Source organism: Gymnodraco acuticeps, unplaced genomic scaffold (assembly GCF_902827175.1).
Source record: "Gymnodraco acuticeps unplaced genomic scaffold, fGymAcu1.1, whole genome shotgun sequence".
Classification (NCBI taxonomy): Eukaryota; Metazoa; Chordata; class Actinopteri; order Perciformes; family Bathydraconidae; genus Gymnodraco; species Gymnodraco acuticeps.
Window position 1 is genome coordinate 2,745,672 of NW_022992222.1, and position 21,826 is coordinate 2,767,497.

Here is a 21,826-nt window from a genome sequence, read left to right on the forward strand (position 1 = left end):
ATCCAACTTTATATCTCAACAAAAACCATCACCCCCACAACACACTCCACTCTCACCAACTGTCTCTCAGAAATAAAAGCATGGATGCAAACAAACTATCTCCAACTGAACAGTGCCAAATCAGACATCATCGGCCCCCCATCCCGTATCAAAGACATCCAGAATTTCAACTTCACCATTGACAGCCACACTCTCTCTCCCCCCCCCCCCCCCCCCCCCCCCCCCCCCCCCCCCCCCCCCCCCCCCCCCCCCCTCACACCCGCAACCTCGGAGTCATCTTCGACAGTCAGCTCAAATTCAACCACCACATCAATCACATCACCAGGACCGCCTTTTTCCACCTAAAAAAAATTGCCCGTCTCCGCCCATCACTCTCCTCCTCTGCTGCTGAAACCCTGATTCATGCATTCATCACTTCACGACTCGACTACTGCAATAGCATCCTCTACGGCAGGGGTGGGGAACCTCCGGCCCCCGGGCCGTATACGGCCCGCGAGACAATTTGGTACGGCCCTCGAGGTAATTTATAAACACACGCAAAAAAGAAAAAAATGTAAGAAATCTAGACCGCAAGAAAATTAAACAAGCGAGTACCTGTTTTTCCTGGCCACGGTCAGGGTCCTTGAACACAACACGAGCCTAACGTGTCATCACGTGGTATATGTCTCGACTGACAGGGGCAGTTCTGACGGAGAGCACCAGAACGCCGCTCCAGCACTTCAGAAACTGCAGTACCCATAAGGAGCCGTACACATGCCGCAGTTTCTGCGTGTCTGTGTCTTTAGTTGAAAGCCCAGTGGCGATCTGTTCATCTGTCATACTGATCATACAGTCAATACCTTTGTTGTTATTAGCATCTGGTTAGCTAGCTATGCTAACGAATATAAGAATCTTTTTCTACAACCAGTGAGGTAAAGGCACATCTTTATATGATCATTATAGTTGACAAGAGAACAAGAGAATAAAGTAAACAGGTATAAAATACTATATGACAGTAAACAAAAGTTGTTATTAATAAACAAGAATACAGTTTAAAGGGGAGTGATTTGTCAAATATTCATAAAGAAAAATAAATCTGCTTCCAGTTCTGTTTCATATGGGTGTTGAGAGATGTATCCATAGATCTCCTAATGCAACACACTCTCACTCCCTAAGCGTCCAATAACGACATTTGGTCAGTGTCCGTGGCGTCCAGTTGTGACGCTCCTAGGCTCCTTCAGCGTCATAAAGTGACGCAAATAGCTTTCAACTGATTGCAATGTATTCCCATCTGCGGCGGGATTTGACGCTCATGGAAGCACGGCATTCGTTTGTGTCGGCTGCCCTTAAAGGCAATGTGAGCGTCCATTCCCATTGGATAACGGAGAATTGTACACCCGGAAGTAAGTATTCCCCTTACTGTCGATTGATTTTACAGTGATATCTGCACTACTCATCGACTAAAAAACACCAGATTATCCTTGTTAATTACACAACATTGATTGGTTTAAATTGTGTGCAATGCTTTTGTATTTTTCCCCTTCGATTCGGAGAAACAAATATTTTTTCGGAGTAAAGGATGGCAGAAGACACTACACTACCCAGAATCCCCAGCTATCGTTTGGACTAGACCATGTGCTCTGTTTGACAAACCCGTTTTTTTTTCACCATTCATTCCAATGGCTGGCGTCTATGTCACGTGATCTTCAAATTTCTCCCTGCAGAAAAATAAAACATGGCCGAACTTCGTTTTATTCTCGGTGGAAAATGCCTATTTTAAAGTTAGTTTGGCCATTAAAATGCGTTTTGATGTCATTTGATGCGAGAAATATGAGTTGTTATTTCAGATTATGTGTGCAGTGGATGTACATGATCTTTAGTTTGCTAATTATTACGAAGATTACTTCAGGAAATCGCAACGTTTTCATTGTTACCAAGGTGGTTGCTAGGGACGCTGCTATCGATATTATTTCTGTTATATTGTGTAACTGTTTAATGGTGTTATCTTTATTGCTACCCCCTTCCCCGTCAATGTATAGTGTTGATCCACAGCGCAAACATATTAGTTTAACAAAATCTGCATCTAAAGATACGTTATTTCCCCCTGTGCAATTCCAGTCTCACATCTCAAAGCACATCGTCATTAACAAATACCGGAAACAGACCGAAAACATTTTTTAAAATAATACTTTATTCCGAGTGTGCTTGATTTTCTCTTTGAAAGTCATCACATAACGGCATTGTAATACACGGTTCGGCTGCATTAAATATTACATATCTGCCGTAGTTCTCTATTTATAGAGCCCTGATGAGAAGACTTCTAGACAAACATGAGGAACTGAAAACGTGACGTGGGTCATAAATATATCAGCAATTAAACAACATCTTACATTTCTTTTCACACAATACGTCTCCTTGCAGTATCAACACTAATTCGGCTGACTTTTATATTTGATCCAATTGGTAGATAGGCTGTATTTACACCATAAAGGTGCACAGCTGATATAAAGGGACACCTAGTGGTTAAAGCATGTTATTGAATTTCATTATTTTTATTATTAGATATTAATAGGATCCCTATAAAGTATATTCATTACTCGTTATTCTCTACTAATAGTTCACTAAAGACTGTATATAATTACTATTTTGCACATCCCTTTCAAGATTTCAAGATTTTATAAGGTTTATTGACATATCATATAGGCCTACACAACTATGGTGGAGTTCTGCATTGAATGAAAAACTTGGGTCGCAGGTTCCTCAATAGCGCATTACAAGACATCTATCAATATTTGTGCATACCTCCAGCAATGTTAACTATGTTGAAGCACTTATTTTAACTGATATTATACATCATGTATTATACTCTTATAAGATGTATGTAGATATTTCATCTCCGGCCTTGTCAGGTATTGAACAATCAATACATAAAGAACACAGAATTGTTAAATATAAAACACAGAATTTGTGTGATTATACTAAATGATTTACAAATAAACACCACTGCATAATGTACAACTGTAACACATGCTGATGTAACGCAAATGTTTCCAACCTGGGATCAATACATTATATCTTATCTTAAGCTGATCGATGGCTACTGCCATATTTGCAAAATTTGCCTCTGAACCTTGACAAGTGCATGTTTCAGGCTTATCAATTAATGTAATGTTATCTATTAACAACAGGAGGGGTCAAAAACATAAGACCAGCTGTTAAATAAAGCTATTCTGACCTTAGCTATTCTGGCCTGCTTATCTTTCTTACAGTGCAGACGCTTTTCTGCTTGCTCCTGCCTCTGCTTACTTTTTATGCTGATTTTCCTATTCTTATTCTCTGAAAACTTCGAGCAGCGGCTCCTGGACATTAACTTATCACTGGGACAGTTCATCTTCGTAAATAGACGGAGGGTCTCAGCCATATTTCAACATTTTTATGACGACGTCAGTCTTACAATAGCGTGGCCTAGCAACAGCTAAATCCTGGTAGGCTACTGCTATTTAGCGAGTTGGTAGCAAAATGCCTCCGTTCTCTACAGATGACTTCCAGAAACTTATACAGAAGATGGCTGTGTTGGAAATGAAAATGCAACGGTTGGAAGTTAACGTGGAAGTGAATGGACTATGTCGTGGGAATGACACGACTTTACCAGTGTTGCAAAATAATGGAGAAGGGTATGCTAACTCACAGCTAGTTAGCAGCTACAAGGATTCCAAGGAACAGGAGGGCTGTGTACCGGGTAATAAATCTACAAGTGGTAGTCCTCCCTGGAACTCTCTGGGTGCAAAGCCTAAGAGTAAATCATTTCCATGGGATTTGGGAGGACGGATAACAGGCAGAGCCCAGAGCTCCGAAATCTGTGATGCGACCGGCTGGCCTGCAATGTTATCACCCAGGAAGAGCGCCTCTTCAACCCCTATTCATACTAGGAAACAGCAGTGGACAGCTGCTAAAGGGAGAATTACAAACAATCCTCCTAAACCACCAAGTGTGCCAATCCAGAACAGATACGCTCCGCTGACCGAGAACCGGAGATCTGATGACCTGGATAACCTGTCCTCTTCACGCAGCAGGGTAAGGACCAATAGCTACTCTAAAAGTAAAAGGCTAGAGCGAAAGCTAACGACTGGGCCTGAAACTCTGATTGTGGGTGACTCTGCTGTAAGAGATGTAAAAGGTCTGTGTAATAAGAACAACACCAAAGTACTCTGTTTTCCCAAGGATGTGGTCTCTGACTCGGCTGAGAAGATCCTGCATATTGGGGCTGAACATCCGACTGTGAAGAATGTGGTACTGCACATTGGAACAAATGATGTTGTGAAACAACAGTCAGAAGTGCTGAAAGAAGACTTTAAATGTTTGTTGGAAACTGCCAGCTCTCTAAATGCAGAGGTGTTCATCAGTGGCCCTCTACCGCCAGTCAGAAGAGGAGTGGAGAGATTCAGCAGATTGTTTGCATTGAACACCTGGCTTTCAACGGCCTGTACTGACCATTCTGTTCATTTTATTGACAATTTTAACTTTTTCTGGGATCGCAGACATCTTTTCAAGACAAATGGAGTTTGCCTGAACAAGTCAGGAGTGAAATTGTTTATCTCTAACATATTCAACTGCCTGCGTCATCAATCTGTTCCCTCTGCCAAGGACAAGCGGCAAGAGGAATCAAAACAGGAGAAAGACACAACACATCACGCAGAAAACCCTGAAGAATTATCACTGCACCCGCCTGAGGAATGTTCTGATTATGGGAGACCTATGAGACAAATGGAGGAGTCTCCACTGCCCGTCACCCCCCCCCCCCCTGTCAACGCCTTTGAGGATACTCCGTTCACCCTTTCACCCTCGCCCACCCTCCTGGAGATCGATGAACACACAAAGGAGATACAGAGGGTTGGCACCGATTCCTTCCTGGAGTTCAAAGACCAAACGAAGGCGATACGCAGGGCTGGCACCATGTCCTTTACCCCCGCTCCTCAACGACACCCACCAAAATCACCGCGGAGACGCGCACCATCTCCCCCGTCCTCATCACCGCGCCTACGTCAACCACCTCCCCCCCCTGGCAGCATGTCCTCTACCCCCGCACCATCTCGCCCGTCTCCATCACCGTGCCTACGTCGACCACCTCCCCTCCCTTCGAGGGGGCATCTGCAGTCTCCGAAGCCTGATACGGATGTGTGTGTACAAAACACAACAAACTCTTACTGATATGTGATGGGTCCAGGCTCAAAGGCGTATGGCACTCTCAACTCTTTCCAGGACATGTCGGGGCCCTGCCTGCCAGTAGCTTTGCCGATATCTGTGTTGATAGGTAATAGATTAAGAGCGGTGAATCATAGAAACAGGAAGCGCTCAAACGTTTGTGTGAGTGTATCTAATTTAGCAGTGATTCCATGTCAGCCACAGCTTGTTACAAAAAACATGACTGATAGTGTGTTTAACAAACTTAAACTAGCTTTATTAAATGTCAGGTCTTTGGCAGGAAAAACATTTTTAATCAATGATTTTATCACTGAGCACAATCTCGATTTTATGTTTTTAACAGAAACTTGGATTGAACAAAATAACAGTGCAGCTGTTCTTATCGAATCAACCCCTCCCAACTTTAGTTTTATGAGTCAGGAAAGAATGCATAAGAAAGGGGGTGGAGTTGCTATTCTGTTCAATGATTCCCTTCAATGCAGGAAGACATCGTATGGAAACTTTGATTCTTTTGAATATGTGGCCCTTCGGCTGAAATGCTCCTCTCGAGCTCTGTTCCTAAATATCTATAGACCACCCAAATACTGTGCAAGCTTTTTTGATGACTTTACTGAACTGCTGTCTATAGTGTGTATTGACTTTGACCGTCTAGTCATTGTTGGTGATTTTAACATCCATGTTGACAACCCCCAGGACAGAGGGGCTAAAGAACTGTTTTGTGTTCTTGATAGCTATGGACTGACTCAGCATGTGACGGAGCCCACGCACAATAAGGGGCACACTCTGGACTTAATTATCTCAAAGGGTGTGAATATCTCTAAGGTTGTGGTGACTGATGTTGCACTCTCTGACCATTCCTGTGTTTTCTTTGAGAGCTCTATTTCTGTTCACAAAAATGTTCAAAAAGAGGTAACCACAAAGCGATATTTAACTGAAAATACTAGGGAAATGTTTACTCAGAATTTCACTTGCCCCTGCCAACATCTCAGTAAATGAGCTAGTAGATCATTTTAATTCAAAAATTAAAAATGTTATAGATGCCATTGCTCCAACTAAGGTAAAGGAAGTGACTGGCAAGAAAATATCTCCATGGAGAAAGGCCATGAGCGTGAAAACAGAAAAAAGAGAATGTCGAAAAGCTGAACGCAGGTGGCGAAAAACAAAACTCCAGGTTCACTTTGAAATCTATAAAGAGAGACTTGGCCTTTATAATTTGGAATTGAAAAACGCACGACAATCGTTCTTCTCTGACATCATTACCAAAAACAAAAACAACGCACGTGCCTTGTTTGCTACCGTCGACAGACTAACTAACCCCCCAGTGTCAGTAGCCTCTGAATTTCTATCCACCAGGGCGTGCAATGATTTTGCCTCCTTCTTCACTGACAAAATTCAGAAAATCAGACAAGCAGTCAGTGCCTCTGCATTAGGAACAGCAAATGTGTTGTCCCTATCTCCACTTAACATCAATTCAGACATCATGACACAATTCCATCAGATTAATGATAAAAACCTAGAGGACATTATTCAACTTCTGAAATCCTCCTCCTGCTGCCTTGATATTATTCCAACAGGATTTTTCAAAGATGTTTTGCCTTGCATGGCCTCAGATCTACTTCATATAGTAAACAAATCTCTTCACTCAGGTATTTTTCCACAGGCCCTGAAAACTGCAGTCATTAAACCGCTCTTAAAAAAGAATAATCTAGATGCTTCAGTAATGAACAATTACAGGCCCATATCAAACCTCCCATTTCTAGGTAAAATCATTGAAAAAGTTGTTTTTCAACAGTTGAGTAATTTCTTGCATTTAAATAACTGTTTTGATGTGTTCCAGTCAGGCTTTCGTCCAAACCACAGCACTGAGACTGCTCTTGTAAAGGTCTTTAATGACATCCACTTAAACACAGACAGTGGCAGAACTTCAGTGTTAGTATTATTAGATCTCAGTGCTGCGTTTGACACTGTTGACCACAGCATATTACTAGACCGACTGGAAAACTGGGTGGGACTTTCGGAAACAGTTCTGAATTGGTTTGAATCCTACTTAAAGGACAGAAACAACTTTGTTTCTATAGGTAAATACACATCTGAGTTGACAAATATGACATGTGGGGTTCCTCAAGGCTCCATCTTGGGGCCTCTTCTCTTTAACATCTACATGCTACCACTGGCTCAGATAATGAAGAACAACAAAATAAGTTACCATAGCTATACGGATGACACACAAATGTACGTAACAATTTCACCAGGAGACTATGCTCCAATTCAAACACTGAGTAAGTGCATTGAACAAATCAATGACTGGATGTGTCAGAACTTTCTCCAATTAAACAAAGATAAAACTGAGGTAATGGTTTTTGGAGCCAAGGCAGAACGTATCAAAGTTAGCACTGAGCTTCAGTGTGCAATGTTCAAAACAACAGATAAAGCCAGAAATCTAGGTGTAGTCATGGACTCTGACCTGAGTTTCAACAGTCACATTAAAACAGTTACTAAATCAGCCTACTATCACCTAAAGAATATATCTAGGATTAAAAGACTAATGTCACAGCAGGATTTGGAAAAACTTGTCCATGCTTTTATCTTCAGTAGACTCGACTACTGCAATGGTGTCTTCACAGGTCTCACTAAAAAATCTATTAGGAAGCTGCAGCTGATTCAGAACGCCGCTGCTCGAGTCCTCACTAACACTAAGAAAGTGGATCACATCACTCCTGTTCTGAAGTCTTTACACTGGTTCCTGTGTGTCAAAGAATAGATTTCAAAATACTGCTGCTGGTTTATAAAGCACTGAATGGTTTAGGCCCAAAATACATTTCTGACCTCCTGCTAAATTATGAACCATCCAGATCTCTCAGGTCTTCAGGGACTGGTCAGCTTTCTGTCCCCAGAGTCAGAACTAAACATGGTAAAGCAGCGTTAGTTATTATGCTCCAAATATCTGGAACAAACTCCCAGAAACCTGCAGGTCCGCTGCAACTCTGACTACTTTTAAATCCAGGCTGAAGACTTTTCTTTTTGTCGCTGCTTTTAATTGAACTATTCATATCTTAGACTGCACTGTAACTTTTATCCATGTACTTTTTTCTTTTAATGTTTAATTGACTGCCATGTATTTTTTTCTTTTAATGTTTATTTTATTAGCTTTTCTTTTTAATGACTGATTTTAAATGCCATTTTCTTAATCTCTTTCATTTTTTGTAAAGCACTTTGAATTGCCTTGTGTTGAAAAGTGCTATATAAATAAACTTGCCTTGCCTTGCCTTGCCTTAGCTGGCATGTGTGTATATATATATATTAATGCTGCCCATTATGGGCACAAGCAATTTTCACCCATTTATTAATTATATGTTTTACATTTGAGTGTTTCCTATCCCCTAAACCTCCAGGGATGTACACAGTTTAATACTGGAAACTTCTTATTATGGGAAATACGAAAACGTCTTTTAAAACTACAACTCCCAGTAGAGACGTGCCATAGATAGAGAGCATGTTGCGAAACAGAATAGCCAGCATGTGTAGTTCTGTGGACGGGGTGGGGGAGGGGGGGACGCGGTGGACCCGTTCAAATCCAATTTTGGACAGTCTGACGTGGTTCCATCCCATTTCAAGTGCTGTTCGAGAATCGGCGTAACCCTCGGAGCACACTCACCAATTACAGAGCTTGAGGACTATCACGGGGTTTGTCAAACAGAGCACATGGTGTAGTCCAAACGATAGCTGGGGATTCTGGGTAGTGTAGTGTTTTCTGCCATCCTTTACTCAGAAAAAATATTTGTTTCTCCGAATCGAAGGGAAAAAATACAAAAGCATTGCACACAATTTAAACCAATCAATGTTGTGTAATTAACAAGGATAATCTGGTGTTTTTTAGTCGATGAGTAGTGCAGATATCACTGTAAACTCAATCGACAGTAAGAGGAATACTTACTTCCGGGTGTACAATTCTCCGTTATCCAATGGGAATGGACGCTCACATTGCCTTTAAGGGCAGCCGACACAAACGAATGCCGTGCTTCCCTGAGCGTCAAATACCGCCGCAGATGGGAATACATTGCAATCAGTTGAACGCTATTTGCGTCCCTTTATGACGCTGAAGGAGCCTAGGAGCGTCACAACTGGACGCCACGGACACTGACCAAACGTCGTTATTGGACGCTTAGGGAGTGAGAGTGTGTTGCCTAATGTTGCTCTCAAAGTGCACCAGATTGATGCTTTTAACTTCAATATTTAAAAAAAAATCTTCCCGGGGGTGCTGGAGGAGGTTAGGTCCCCCCCCCCCCACTTAAATCATGTTCACATGGATAGGAAACTAAATACATTTGCACACATCCTGTGTCCATATCTTTCTGTTTTGGTGGTCACGCCACACCGTGCATGCATACGCGAGTCATGGTGAGATATCTGGATTAAGAGGTTGCTTTTTCTTTGCACAGAATGAAATGAATGGGCTGTGGTTTTAGTTTTTTTAAGCAGAGGTCAATAATTTGTACGGCCCTCTGAGGATATTGTAAAAATTGAAATGGCCCTTGAGAGGAAAAAGGTTCCCCACCCCTGCTCTACGGCATACCATCCAACCTCCTCAATAAACTCCAACATATCCAGAACTCTGCTGCCCGCCTCCTCACCCACACCCACTCCCGAGACCACATCACTCCCGTCCTCCAGAACCTCCACTGGCTCCCCGTCCGTCAAATAATCGACTTCAAAGTCCTCCTGATTACTTACAAAGCCTTCAACAATCAGGCCCCCCCCCCTACCTCACAGACCTGCTGCACCACCACACCCCTTCCCGCTGCCTCCGCTCATCAGAAGCCAACCTCCTATCCATCCCCACCCACATCAATCACCGGACCTGGGGGGACAGAGCCTTCTCCGTCGCTGCCCCCTCCCTCTGGAACTCACTCCCACAACCCATCAGAGACTGCACTGACCTCACCACCTTCAAAAAACTTACAAAATCTCACCTCTTCAATCTGGCTTTTAATGTGTGATTGTTTTTGTATTATTTGACTTTAACTTTAACTATATATTTATTTGTTGTTCCTTTATTTTATTTTATCTTCACTATATATGTAAAGCGTCTTTGAGCACCTGTAAAAGCGCTAACAAATTAAATCTATTATTATTAACTACATTATTTTAGGTGTTGCTTTCTCAAGCTGCCTTCCTGATCTTCCACTCCACGCAGTTTTCTTTTGGTCGACCGGGACTCGAACCCGCGACCAGAGATGGGGTCGTTACAGTAGTGTGTAATCGTCATTCAAAACAGGCAACAACCGGAAGACAGAGAAGAAGAACAGACTAAGTGATATAAACAAACAACAAATAGCGTGTGCGTTAGCTTCACCTTAGCACGTGTTCTTTGCAGGTGTTTGTTGAGGTTTGACGTGGTGTTTACAGCAGTGGATAACAGCTTCTGGCCTGGGCACAGTTTGCACCTCACCGTCACATTCCTGTCTATTCTTCGGACAAACTCAAAATAATGGGCATACCCCATCCACCCCTTGAAAGTTATCGCTGACTCAGCCATGTTTATGCACTGCACGTGGAGATGTGGACGTGCAGATTACGTAACCTGCAGCGGAAACCCCTAGTGTCTGACGACGCTGAAATTGGCATCCGATTCGGCATTTACTGTAAGGGGAAAGTTAAGGGACATTTAATTTACAGCGCTGAGCGAACAATCCTCCGTGTTTGAACCTCTTAAATCGCTGCGTAGCCGATTTATTTGGACTGGATTATCCCAGAGAGTCTAAAGATTATTTATAACACAGTTTGAGATTTGTGAAACCTTTATTCTATTTGTGAAAATACAAAAAGGGAGATTTTGCTGCTTTTTTTTTTTTAAATCTAGACCACATAAAACCAGGTCCTGATCTAAAACCACTAGCCCAACACTCATCAAATCTGGACTGAATTATCCCAGAGAGTCTAAAGATTCTTTATAACCCAGTTTGCGATTTGTGCAACCTTTAATCTATTTGTGAAAATACAAACAAGGGAGATTTCAGTGCTTTTTTTGCATCCTGACCACATTAGACCAGGTCCTGATCTAAAACCACTAGACCTACACTCATCAAATCTGGACTGGATTATCCCAGAGAGTCTAAAGATTCTTTATAACACAGTTTGAGAAACCTTTATTCTATTTGTGAAAATACAAACAAGGGAGATTTCAGTGCTTTTTTTTTACATGTAGACCATATTAGACCAGGTCCTGATCTGAAACCACTAGACCTACACTCATCAAATCTGGACTGGATTATCCCAGAGAGTCTAAAGATTCTTTATAACACAGTTTCAGATTTGTGGAACCTTAATTCTATTTGTGAAAACACAAAAAGGGTTAGATTAAAAAAAAGCAGCAAAATCTCCCTTTTTGTATTTTCACAAATAGAATAAAGGTTTCACAAATCTCAAACTGGGTTAGAAAGAATCTTTAGACTCTCTGGGATAATCCAGTCCAAATAAATCGGCTGTGCAGCGATTTAAGAGGTTCAAACACGGAGGATTGTTCGCTCAGCGCTGTTAATTAAATGTCCCTTAACTTTCCCCTTAACTACCGAATCGGATGCTCTGAATCGGAAGCCAACTTCAGCGTCGTTCTTGTCTGTCAGTGTAATTATGACTGATTTTAGTAAGTAACGCGTGTCGAGGCAATGTTAGTAACTGTAGTGTGATTACTGAATTATAAAAGTAGGCGTTACACTACTCCGTTACCGACTAAAGTAATATTACCCACCTCTGCCCGCGACCCTTCGGGTCCCTACAGACTGACCCCCAGTTTCCACCGGGTCCGTCTGCGTTGCGCCGCGTTACGGTCGTAAGGATCGCGGCCACTCTAGTCAATGGGTGCTATTCCACCACACGCGACGTATTACGGCTCAGACGCGTCCCAGAAGCGGCTCGGCGCTTCTCTAAAATTAGGATGAATCCTATTTTTGCCGCGGCGCAGCCGTAACATAAGGTCGGGCAGGCAGCCCCCCCTCGCAGGAAGGGAAAAGGTGAGCATCCGAGCCCATCCCCCACGTATACTAATTTAGCAGACCCACCTCCTTCATCACAACACCTCCACTACGATACGCACAATGGACGACGAGGTTATCATCATGGAAGTGTGTTAGGGCTGTACAAGGGCGTGGAATCAAATGCACGATGCAGAGACAAACAAAGTATCAAAATAAAGTGTTTTAATGTAGACAGGTCATAACACACTGAATACATAAAGCAACAAAACAAAAACTACTAATACACTAATCTAACTCTATGGACGATAACTCTATGGACAATGACAAAAGGATCTTACGCTGGAAGGCTTGGAACACACAAGACAATCTGGCAACGAGACAGGGGAAGACGAGAACTATATATACTAGACAGACAACACCAGGTGAAGACAATTAGACAATCACAACCGTGGGAAAACAGACAAGGCAGGAAACGTACTTTAGACACATGAGGGTAGACAAGACTATCAAAATAAAACAGGAACCTATCTAAACACATAACATGAAACCTAAACTAGGGAACAATCTTAGCAGAGCCGTCTACGCACAACAGTACCCTCCCCTCTAGGGACGACACCTGACGGCCCTGGGACCTCCGGATGACACCTGTAGTAGTCCTCGATTAAGTCTTTGCCCACGATAAAACTGGACGGGACCCAGGACCGTTCTTCAGGACCGTAGCCCTCCCAATCAACCAGAAATTGACGACCTCGGCCTCGATTTCTCACTGACCGGACCGCCATCAACAACACGGGGGGGGGGGGGGGTTTGGAGGGTGGAACCAGGGGACTGTCCAGAACCGGCTTGATTCGGCTGACGTGGAACGTTGGATGAACCCGTAGTGACCTGGGCAGACGGAGACGGACAGATACAGGATTGATTATTTTAGTGACAGGAAATGGACCCACAAACCTTGGAGCGAGCTTCTTTGACAAGACCCTGAGTGGCAGATCCTTTGTGGACAACCACACCCGCTGCCCCGGTCTGTATGTAGGTGCCGCCCGCCGCCGTTGATCCACCACCGTCTTCATCTGAGCCGAATTCCTCAGGAGGACCCGACGAGCTGCAGCCCAGACACGGTGGCATCTTCTGACTAAGGCGTGAGCAGATGGCACCACCACCTTCTTCTCAGTTTCTGAGAATAGAGGAGGCTGATAGCCAAAGACACAGTGAAAGGGAGACAGACCGGTAGCAGAGGTGGGCAAAGAGTTGCGTGCATACTCCACCCATGTCAGATGCTCGCTCCAGGTTGCAGGGTTCTGAGAAACCAGGCAGCGCAGGCACGTCTCCAGCTCTTGATTCAGCCGTTCCGTCTGTCCGTTGGACTGGGGATGATAACCTGAGGTGAGACTGACTCCAAAACTCCTTCCAGAACCTGGAGGAAAACTGAGGACCTCGATCCGACACAATGTCTCTGGGAATACCATGAATACGGACAACATGAGTCAATAACGCCTGAGCAGTCTCTTTAGCTGACGGCAACTTTGGCATGGCAATAAAATGGACCATCTTAGAGAGCCTGTCCACTACAGTGAGGACAGTGGTGTTACTCTTGGATGGAGGAAGACCCGTGACAAAATCCAACGAAATGTCAGACCAGGGCCTGCTGGGAACGGGGAGAGGCTGCAGCAGTCCCATCTGTGATTTTGATGACGTCTTGTTCCTGGCACAAACTACACAGGCAGCCACATATTCGGAGACATCCTTAACCAAGGAAGGCCACCAAAACCTCTGTCGAACGACGAATACGATCCGCTTGACCCCTGGATGACAAGTGAGCATTAATGTGTGAGACCAATGAATAACCTGTGACCGCATGGATTCAGGCACGAATAGCCTGTCCAATGGACAGCCACTAGGTTTCGGCCCCTCACCATTGACACGTTTCACCTGATCTACTATAGGCCATGTCACCACCCCAAGCACACGGGAGAGTGGAAGGATTGGCTCTGGATCCTTGGCCATGGGCTCTGGGTCATGGAGGCGTGAGAGGACGTCAGGTTTGCCATTCTTGGAACCAGGTCTGAAAGACAATGTAAAGTCAAAACGGTTAAAAAAAAGTTGCCACCGGGCCTGGCGTGAGTTCAACCTCTTAGCTTTGCGGATGTATTGAAGGTTCTTGTGGTCGGTCCAAACCAAGAACGGCTGTGGCGCCCCCTCAAGCCAGTGCCTCCACTCCTCCAGAGCCATCTTGACTGCCAACAGCTCTCGGTTTCCGACGTCGTAGTTTCTCTCTGCGGGAGATAGTTTGCGAGACAAAAAGGCACAAGGATGCATCTTATGATCCCCAGCCGCTCTCTGTGAGAGAATGGCCCCCACCCCATCATTGGAGGCATCCACCTCCTCAACAAACTGTCGTTGAGGAACAGGAACAGTCAGTATGGGAGCTGTGGTAAACCTTCTTTTTAACTCATTAAAAGCCTCCTCGGCCCTGAGGCCCCACACAAAGTTAACCCCTGGTGAGGTCAGTGAATGAAGGGGAGCAGCAACAGAGCTAAAGTTCCTAATAAATCGTCTGTAGAAGTTAGCAAACCCCAAAAACTGCTGTACCTTCTTCCTATTGGTGGGAGTGGCCCAGTCTGCCACTGCACTGACCTTTGCAGGGTCCATCAGGATTTGTCCAGGAGAAATGATGAACCCCAGGAATGAGACAGTTGATGCATGGAACTCACACTTCTCTGCTTTTACGAACAGGTGATTATCCAGTAGGCGCTGTAGTGCTTGGTGGACATGTTGCACATGAGTCTCCTTATCAGGAGAGAAGATTCAAATGTCATCCAAATACACAAAGACAAACACGTTCAAAAACTCCCTGAGTACATCATTGACCAGCGCCTGGAAAACTGCTGGGGCGTTAGTTAACCCGAAAGGCATTACGAGGTACTCGTAATGTCCTGTTGGGGTATTAAATCCAGTTTTCCACTCACCCCCCTCCCTTATTCTTACCAGATGATAAGCGTTGCGTAAATCCAGTTTTGTGAACACTTTAGCATCCTGCAATAGGTCAAAAGCAGAGTCAATGAGAGGGAGGGGGTATCTGTTTTTTACCGTGATGTCATTCAGTGGACTGTAATCGATGCAGGGACGGAGAGAACCATCTTTTTTTTTTTCACGAAGAAGAAACCCGCTCCGGCAGGAGAGGAAGACGGTCGGACGAGTCCTGCCTTGAGTGAGGTGTCGATGTAATCCTTCATGGACCCCTTTTCTGGAGCTGACAGGGAGTACAGACGGCCCTTGGGAATCGTGGATCCTGGCAACAAGTCTATAGCACAATCATAAGGCCGATGGGGTGGTAGTGCACTCGCCCTAGCTTTACTAAAGACTTCCTTTAGATCATGATAATATGTGGGGACCTTTGATAAATCAGGGTAATCAGAAAAATAGTCAGAAAGAGGTTAGTTGTGACAGTCTTCTTTAGAAGTGGAGATTTTCCTCAGTATCAACTTACTCTGATCGTGTACACACTTCTGTTTACACAACTTTCCCTAACCGCCAATCAATGACAGGATTGTGCCAAAGTAACCAAGGGTAACCTAAAATGATCGGGTGTTGAGCTGATTTAAACACATGAAAAACTATGTTCTCAACATGAGTGTCATTGATTGTCATTTTTACAGGTGTGGTGCAATGAGTCACTGTGAATAGTAGGCGCCCATCTAACGTGTTCGCTTTTAACGGCGATGGTAATGGCGTCAACGTCAGGTTAAGCCTAAGAGCTAGCTCTTTATCCAAAAAACTCTCATCGGCTCCAGAATCTACAAGTGCCCCCTGTTCAATAACCTGATTACCTTCAAATAGCATAACTTGAGTTAATGTGCGTGGAGGGAAGTAAAAAAAGTCAGATTGGCTCACCAGTGTCTTCCCTTTCACCGGTGAGCCTGTTCTTTTACTGGACACATGGCTTGTTGATGCCCCTGTTGACCGCAGTAGAAACATCTTGCCTCCACTAGGCGGCGACGTCGTTCCTCCGGTGAGATTCTGGCCCTGCCGAGCTGCATCGGCTCCTCCGAGTCAATGGGGGGCGCTGTGGCCTCTGAAGCAGATGACGAGCCGAATGATGTCCTCCGGACAGGATGAACAGCTGTTGAGAACCCTCTGGTTCCGCTGGACGAAACGGCAGTCTTCTTTCTTTCTCTATCTCTCACAGATGCGATTGTCAATCTTAATAGCAGCCGCTACCATAGTCTGTGGGAGGATCCATAAGCAATAAATGATCCTTAATTTTCTCTGATAGTCCGTTCCGAAATATGTCCCTTAACGCTGAATCATTCCAATCGCAATCAATAGCCATAGTGCGGAACTCAATTGCATAATCCGCCACTCGGTGTTGATTTTGCTGAATGTATGTCAAATTATGTGCGCTCTCTACAACTGGTGTGTGATGTGCAAACACTCTTTTAAACGAGTGGATGAACTGAGAGACAGAGTTGCAAGTTGCAGAATCTTTCTTCCACTCCGCCGTAGCCCATGCAGCCGCACGGCCGGATAGATGAGAAATGATAAATGCAATCTGAGCATAATCAGAGCTATATATGTAGGGCATTAACTTAAAGTGTAGATCTCACTGAGTCAGAAAGGATCTACAGTCATTGGAATCTCCGGAAAACTTATCTGGAGGGGCCAAGCGAGGCAACGGGACAGCATGAGATCCAGGAAGCGGCGCCGCTGTAGTAGGAGGGGCTGCCAGCTGTTGAGGATGAGCCGCAGCATCAGGTAATGCCGGAGCAGTGGCACCGGCGTCCAGGCGTGCCAGCACACGATGCACCGCCTCCGCCATGTCGCTGATTTGGGTGTTGACCGAGGCTTGGAGTCCATGTTGCTGCTCCGCCAGGTCCCTCACTGCCTGGTGTATGACAGAGAACTTCTCCTCATGATGGTGTAGACGTTCGCCCTGAAGTCGTATCGCTGTTTTAACTGGTTCTGCATCTGCTAATTCCATGTTTTTGCCAGATTGTACTGTTAAGGCTGTACAAGGGCGTGGAATCAAATGCACGATGCAGAGACAAACAAAGTATCAAAATAAAGTGTTTTAATGTAGACAGGTCATAACACACTGAATACATAAAGCAACAAAACAAAAACTACTAATACACTAATCTAACTCTATGGACGATAACTCTATGGACAATGACAAAAGGATCTTACGCTGGAAGGCTTGGAACACACAAGACAATCTGGCAACGAGACAGGGGAAGACGAGAACTATATATACTAGACAGACAACACCAGGTGAAGACAATTAGACAATCACAACCGTGGGAAAACAGACAAGGCAGGAAACGTACTTTAGACACATGAGGGTAGACAAGACTATCAAAATAAAACAGGAACCTATCTAAACACATAACATGAAACCTAAACTAGGGAACAATCTTAGCAGAGCCGTCTACGCACAACAGTACCCTCCCCTCTAGGGACGACACCTGACGGCCCTGGGACCTCCGGATGACACCTGTAGTAGTCCTCGATTAAGTCTTTGCCCACGATAAAACTGGATGGGACCCAGGACCGTTCTTCAGGACCGTAGCCGTCTACGCACAACAAAGTGGACTATTACAATTATTATTAACTGTGTCTGTAGACTACAACACAACAAAATAGGACATTTATAACAACAATAAACACAATTTAAACAGACACAAAAATAAAACATTTAACTACGTAGCCTACTTACTTTCTTGTAGAAGTACAAATGTCCAGGATGCCCGAATCAATAGGCAAGGCAAGGCAAGGCAAGGCAAGTTTATTTATATAGCACTTTTCAACACAAGGCAATTCAAAGTGCTTTACAAAAAATGAAAGAGATTAAGAAAATGGCATTTAAAATCAGTCATTAAAAAGAAAAGCTAATAAAATAAACATTAAAAGAAAAATTACATGGATAAAAGTTACAGTGCTGTCAATTAAACATTAAAAGAAAAAAGTACATGGATAAAAGTTACAGTGCAGTCTAAGATATGAATAGTTCAATTAAAAGCAGCGACAAAAAGAAAAGTCTTCAGCCTGGATTTAAAAGTAGTCAGAGTTGTAGCAGACCTGCAGGTTTCTGGGAGTTTGTTCCAGATATTTGGAGCATAATAACTGAACGCTGCTTTACCATGTTTAGTTCTGACTCTGGGGACAGAAAGCTGACCAGTCCCTGAAGACCTGAGAGATCTGGATGGTTCATAATTTAGCAGGAGGTCAGAAATGTATTTTGGGCCTAAACCATTCAGTGCTTTATAAACCAGCAGCAGTATTTTGAAATCTATTCTTTGACACACAGGAAGCCAGTGTAAAGACTTCAGAACTGGAGTGATGTGATCCACTTTCTTAGTGTTAGTGAGGACTCGAGCAGCAGCGTTCTGAATTAGCTGCAGCTTCCTAATAGATTTTTTAGTGAGACCTGTGAAGACACCATTGCAGTAGTCGAGTCTACTGAAGATAAAAGCATGGACAAGTTTTTCCAAATCCTGCTGTGACATTAGTCTTTTAATCCTAGATATATTCTTTAGGTGATAGTAGGCTGATTTAGTAACTGTTTTAATGTGACTGTTGAAACTCAGGTCAGAGTCCATGACTACACCTAGATTTCTGGCTTTATCTGTTGTTTTGAACATTGCACACTGAAGCTCAGCGCTAACTTTTATACGTTCTGACTTGGCTCCAAAAACCATTACCTCAGTTTTATCTTTGTTTAATTGGAGAAAGTTCTGACACATCCAGTCATTGATTTGTTCAATGCACTTACTCAGTGTTTGAATTGGAGCATAGTCTCCTGGTGAAATTGTTACGTACATTTGTGTGTCATCTGCATAGCTATGGTAACTTATTTTGTTGTTCTTCATTATCTGAGCCAGTGGTAGCATGTAGATGTTAAAGAGAAGAGGCCCCAAGATGGAGCCTTGAGGAACCCCACATGTCATATTTGTCAACTCAGATGTGTATTTACCTATAGAAACAAAGTTGTTTCTGTCCTTTAAGTAGGATTCAAACCAATTCAGAACTGTTTCCCACCCAGTTTTCCAGTCGGTCTAGTAATATGCTGTGGTCAACAGTGTCAAACGCAGCACTGAGATCTAATAATACTAACACTGAAGTTCTGCCACTGTCTGTGTTTAAGTGGATGTCATTAAAGACCTTTACAAGAGCAGTCTCAGTGCTGTGGTTTGGACGAAAGCCTGACTGGAACACATCAAAACAGTTATTTAAATGCAAGAAATTACTCAACTGTTGAAAAACAACTTTTTCAATGATTTTACCTAGAAATGGGAGGTTTGATATGGGCCTGTAATTGTTCATTACTGAAGCATCTAGATTATTCTTTTTTAAGAGCGGTTTAATGACTGCAGTTTTCAGGGCCTGTGGAAAAATACCTGAGTGAAGAGATTTGTTTACTATATGAAGTAGATCTGAGGCCATGCAAGGCAAAACATCTTTGAAAAATCCTGTTGGAATAATATCAAGGCAGCAAGAGGAGGATTTCAGAAGTTGAATAATGTCCTCTAGGTTTTTATCATTAATCTGATGGAATTGTGTCATGATGTCTGAATTGATGTTAAGTGGAGATAGGGACAACACATTTGCTGTTCCTGATGCAGAGGCACTGACTGCTTGTCTGATTTTCTGAATTTTGTCAGTGAAAAAGGAGGCAAAATCATTGCACGCCCTGGTGGATAGAAATTCAGAGGCTACTGACACTGGGGGGTTAGTTAGTCTGTCGACGGTAGCAAACAAGGCACGTGCGTTGTTTTTGTTTTTGGTAATGATGTCAGAGAAGAACGATTGTCGTGCGTTTTTCAATTCCAAATTATAAAGGCCAAGTCTCTCTTTATAGATTTCAAAGTGAACCTGGAGATTTGTTTTTCGCCACCTGCGTTCAGCTTTTCGACATTCTCTTTTTTCTGTTTTCACGGTCATGGCCTTTCTCCATGGAGATATTTTCTTGCCAGACACTTCCTTTACCTTAGTTGGAGCAATGGCATCTATAACATTTTTAATTTTTGAATTAAAATTATCTACTAGCTCATTTACTGAGATGTTGGCAGGGGCAAGTGTGGAAGAGAAATTCTGAGTAAACATTTCCCTAGTATTTTCAGTTAAATATCGCTTTGTGGTTACCTCTTTTTGAACATTTTTGTGAACAGAAATAGAGCTCTCAAAGAAAACACAGGAATGGTCAGAGAGTGCAACATCAGTCACCACAACCTTAGAGATATTCAGACCCTTTGAGATAATTAAGTCCAGAGTGTGCCCCTTATTGTGCGTGGGCTCCGTCACATGCTGAGTCAGTCCATAGCTATCAAGAACACAAAACAGTTCTTTAGCCCCTCTGTCCTGGGGGTTGTCAACATGGATGTTAAAATCACCAACAATGACTAGACGGTCAAAGTCAATACACACTATAGACAGCAGTTCAGTAAAGTCATCAAAGAAGCTTGCACAGTATTTGGGTGGTCTATAGATATTTAGGAACAGAGCTCGAGAGGAGCATTTCAGCCGAAGGGCCACATATTCAAAAGAATCAAAGTTTCCATACGATGTCTTCCTGCATTGAAGAGAATCATTGAACAGAATAGCAACTCCACCCCCTTTCTTATGCATTATTTCCTGACTCATAAAACTAAAGTTGGGAGGGGTTGATTCGATAAGAACAGCTGCACTGTTATTTTGTTCAATCCAAGTTTCTGTTAAAAACATAAAATCGAGATTGTGCTCAGTGATTAAATCATTGATTAAAAATGTTTTTCCTGCCAAAGACCTGACATTTAATAAAGCTAGTTTAAGTTTGTTAAACACACTATCAGTCATGTTTTTTGTAACAAGCTGTGGCTGACATGGAATCACTGCTAAATTAGATACACTCACACAAACGTTTGAGCGCTTCCTGTTTCTATGATTCACCGCTCTTAATCTATTACCTATCAACACAGATATCGGCAAAGCTACTGGCAGGCAGGGCCCCGACATGTCCTGGAAAGAGTTGAGAGTGCCATACGCCCTTGAGCCTGGACCCATCACATATCAGTAAGAGTTTGTTGTGTTTTGTACACACACATCCTTATCAGGCTTCGGAGACTGCAGATGCCCCCTCGAAGGGAGGGGGAGGTGGTCGACGTAGGCACGGTGATGGAGACGGGCTAGATGGTGCGGGGGTAGAGGACATGCTGCCAGGGCGGGGGAGGTGGTTGACGTAGGCGCGGTGATGAGGACGGGGGAGATGGTGCGCGTCTCCGCTGTGATTTTGTTGGGCGTCGTTGAGGAGCGGGGGTAAAGGGACATGGTGCCAGCCCTGCGTATCGCCTTCGTTTGGTCTTTGAACTCCAGGAAGGAATCGTGCCAACCCTCTGTATCTCCTTTGTGTGTTCATCGATCTCCAGGAGGGTGGGCGAGGGTGAAAGGGTGAACGGAAGTATCCTCAAAGGCGTTGACAGGGGGGGGGGGTCAAGTGGAGACTCCTCCATGTGTCTCATATGTCTCCCATAATCAGAACATTCCTCAGGCGGGTGCAGTGATAATTCTTCAGGGTTTTCTGCGTGATGTGTTGTGTCTTTCTCGTGTTTTGATTCCTCTTGCCGCTTGTCCTTGGCAGAGGGAACAGATTGATGACGCAGGCAGTTGAATATGTTAGAGATAAACAATTTCACTCCTGA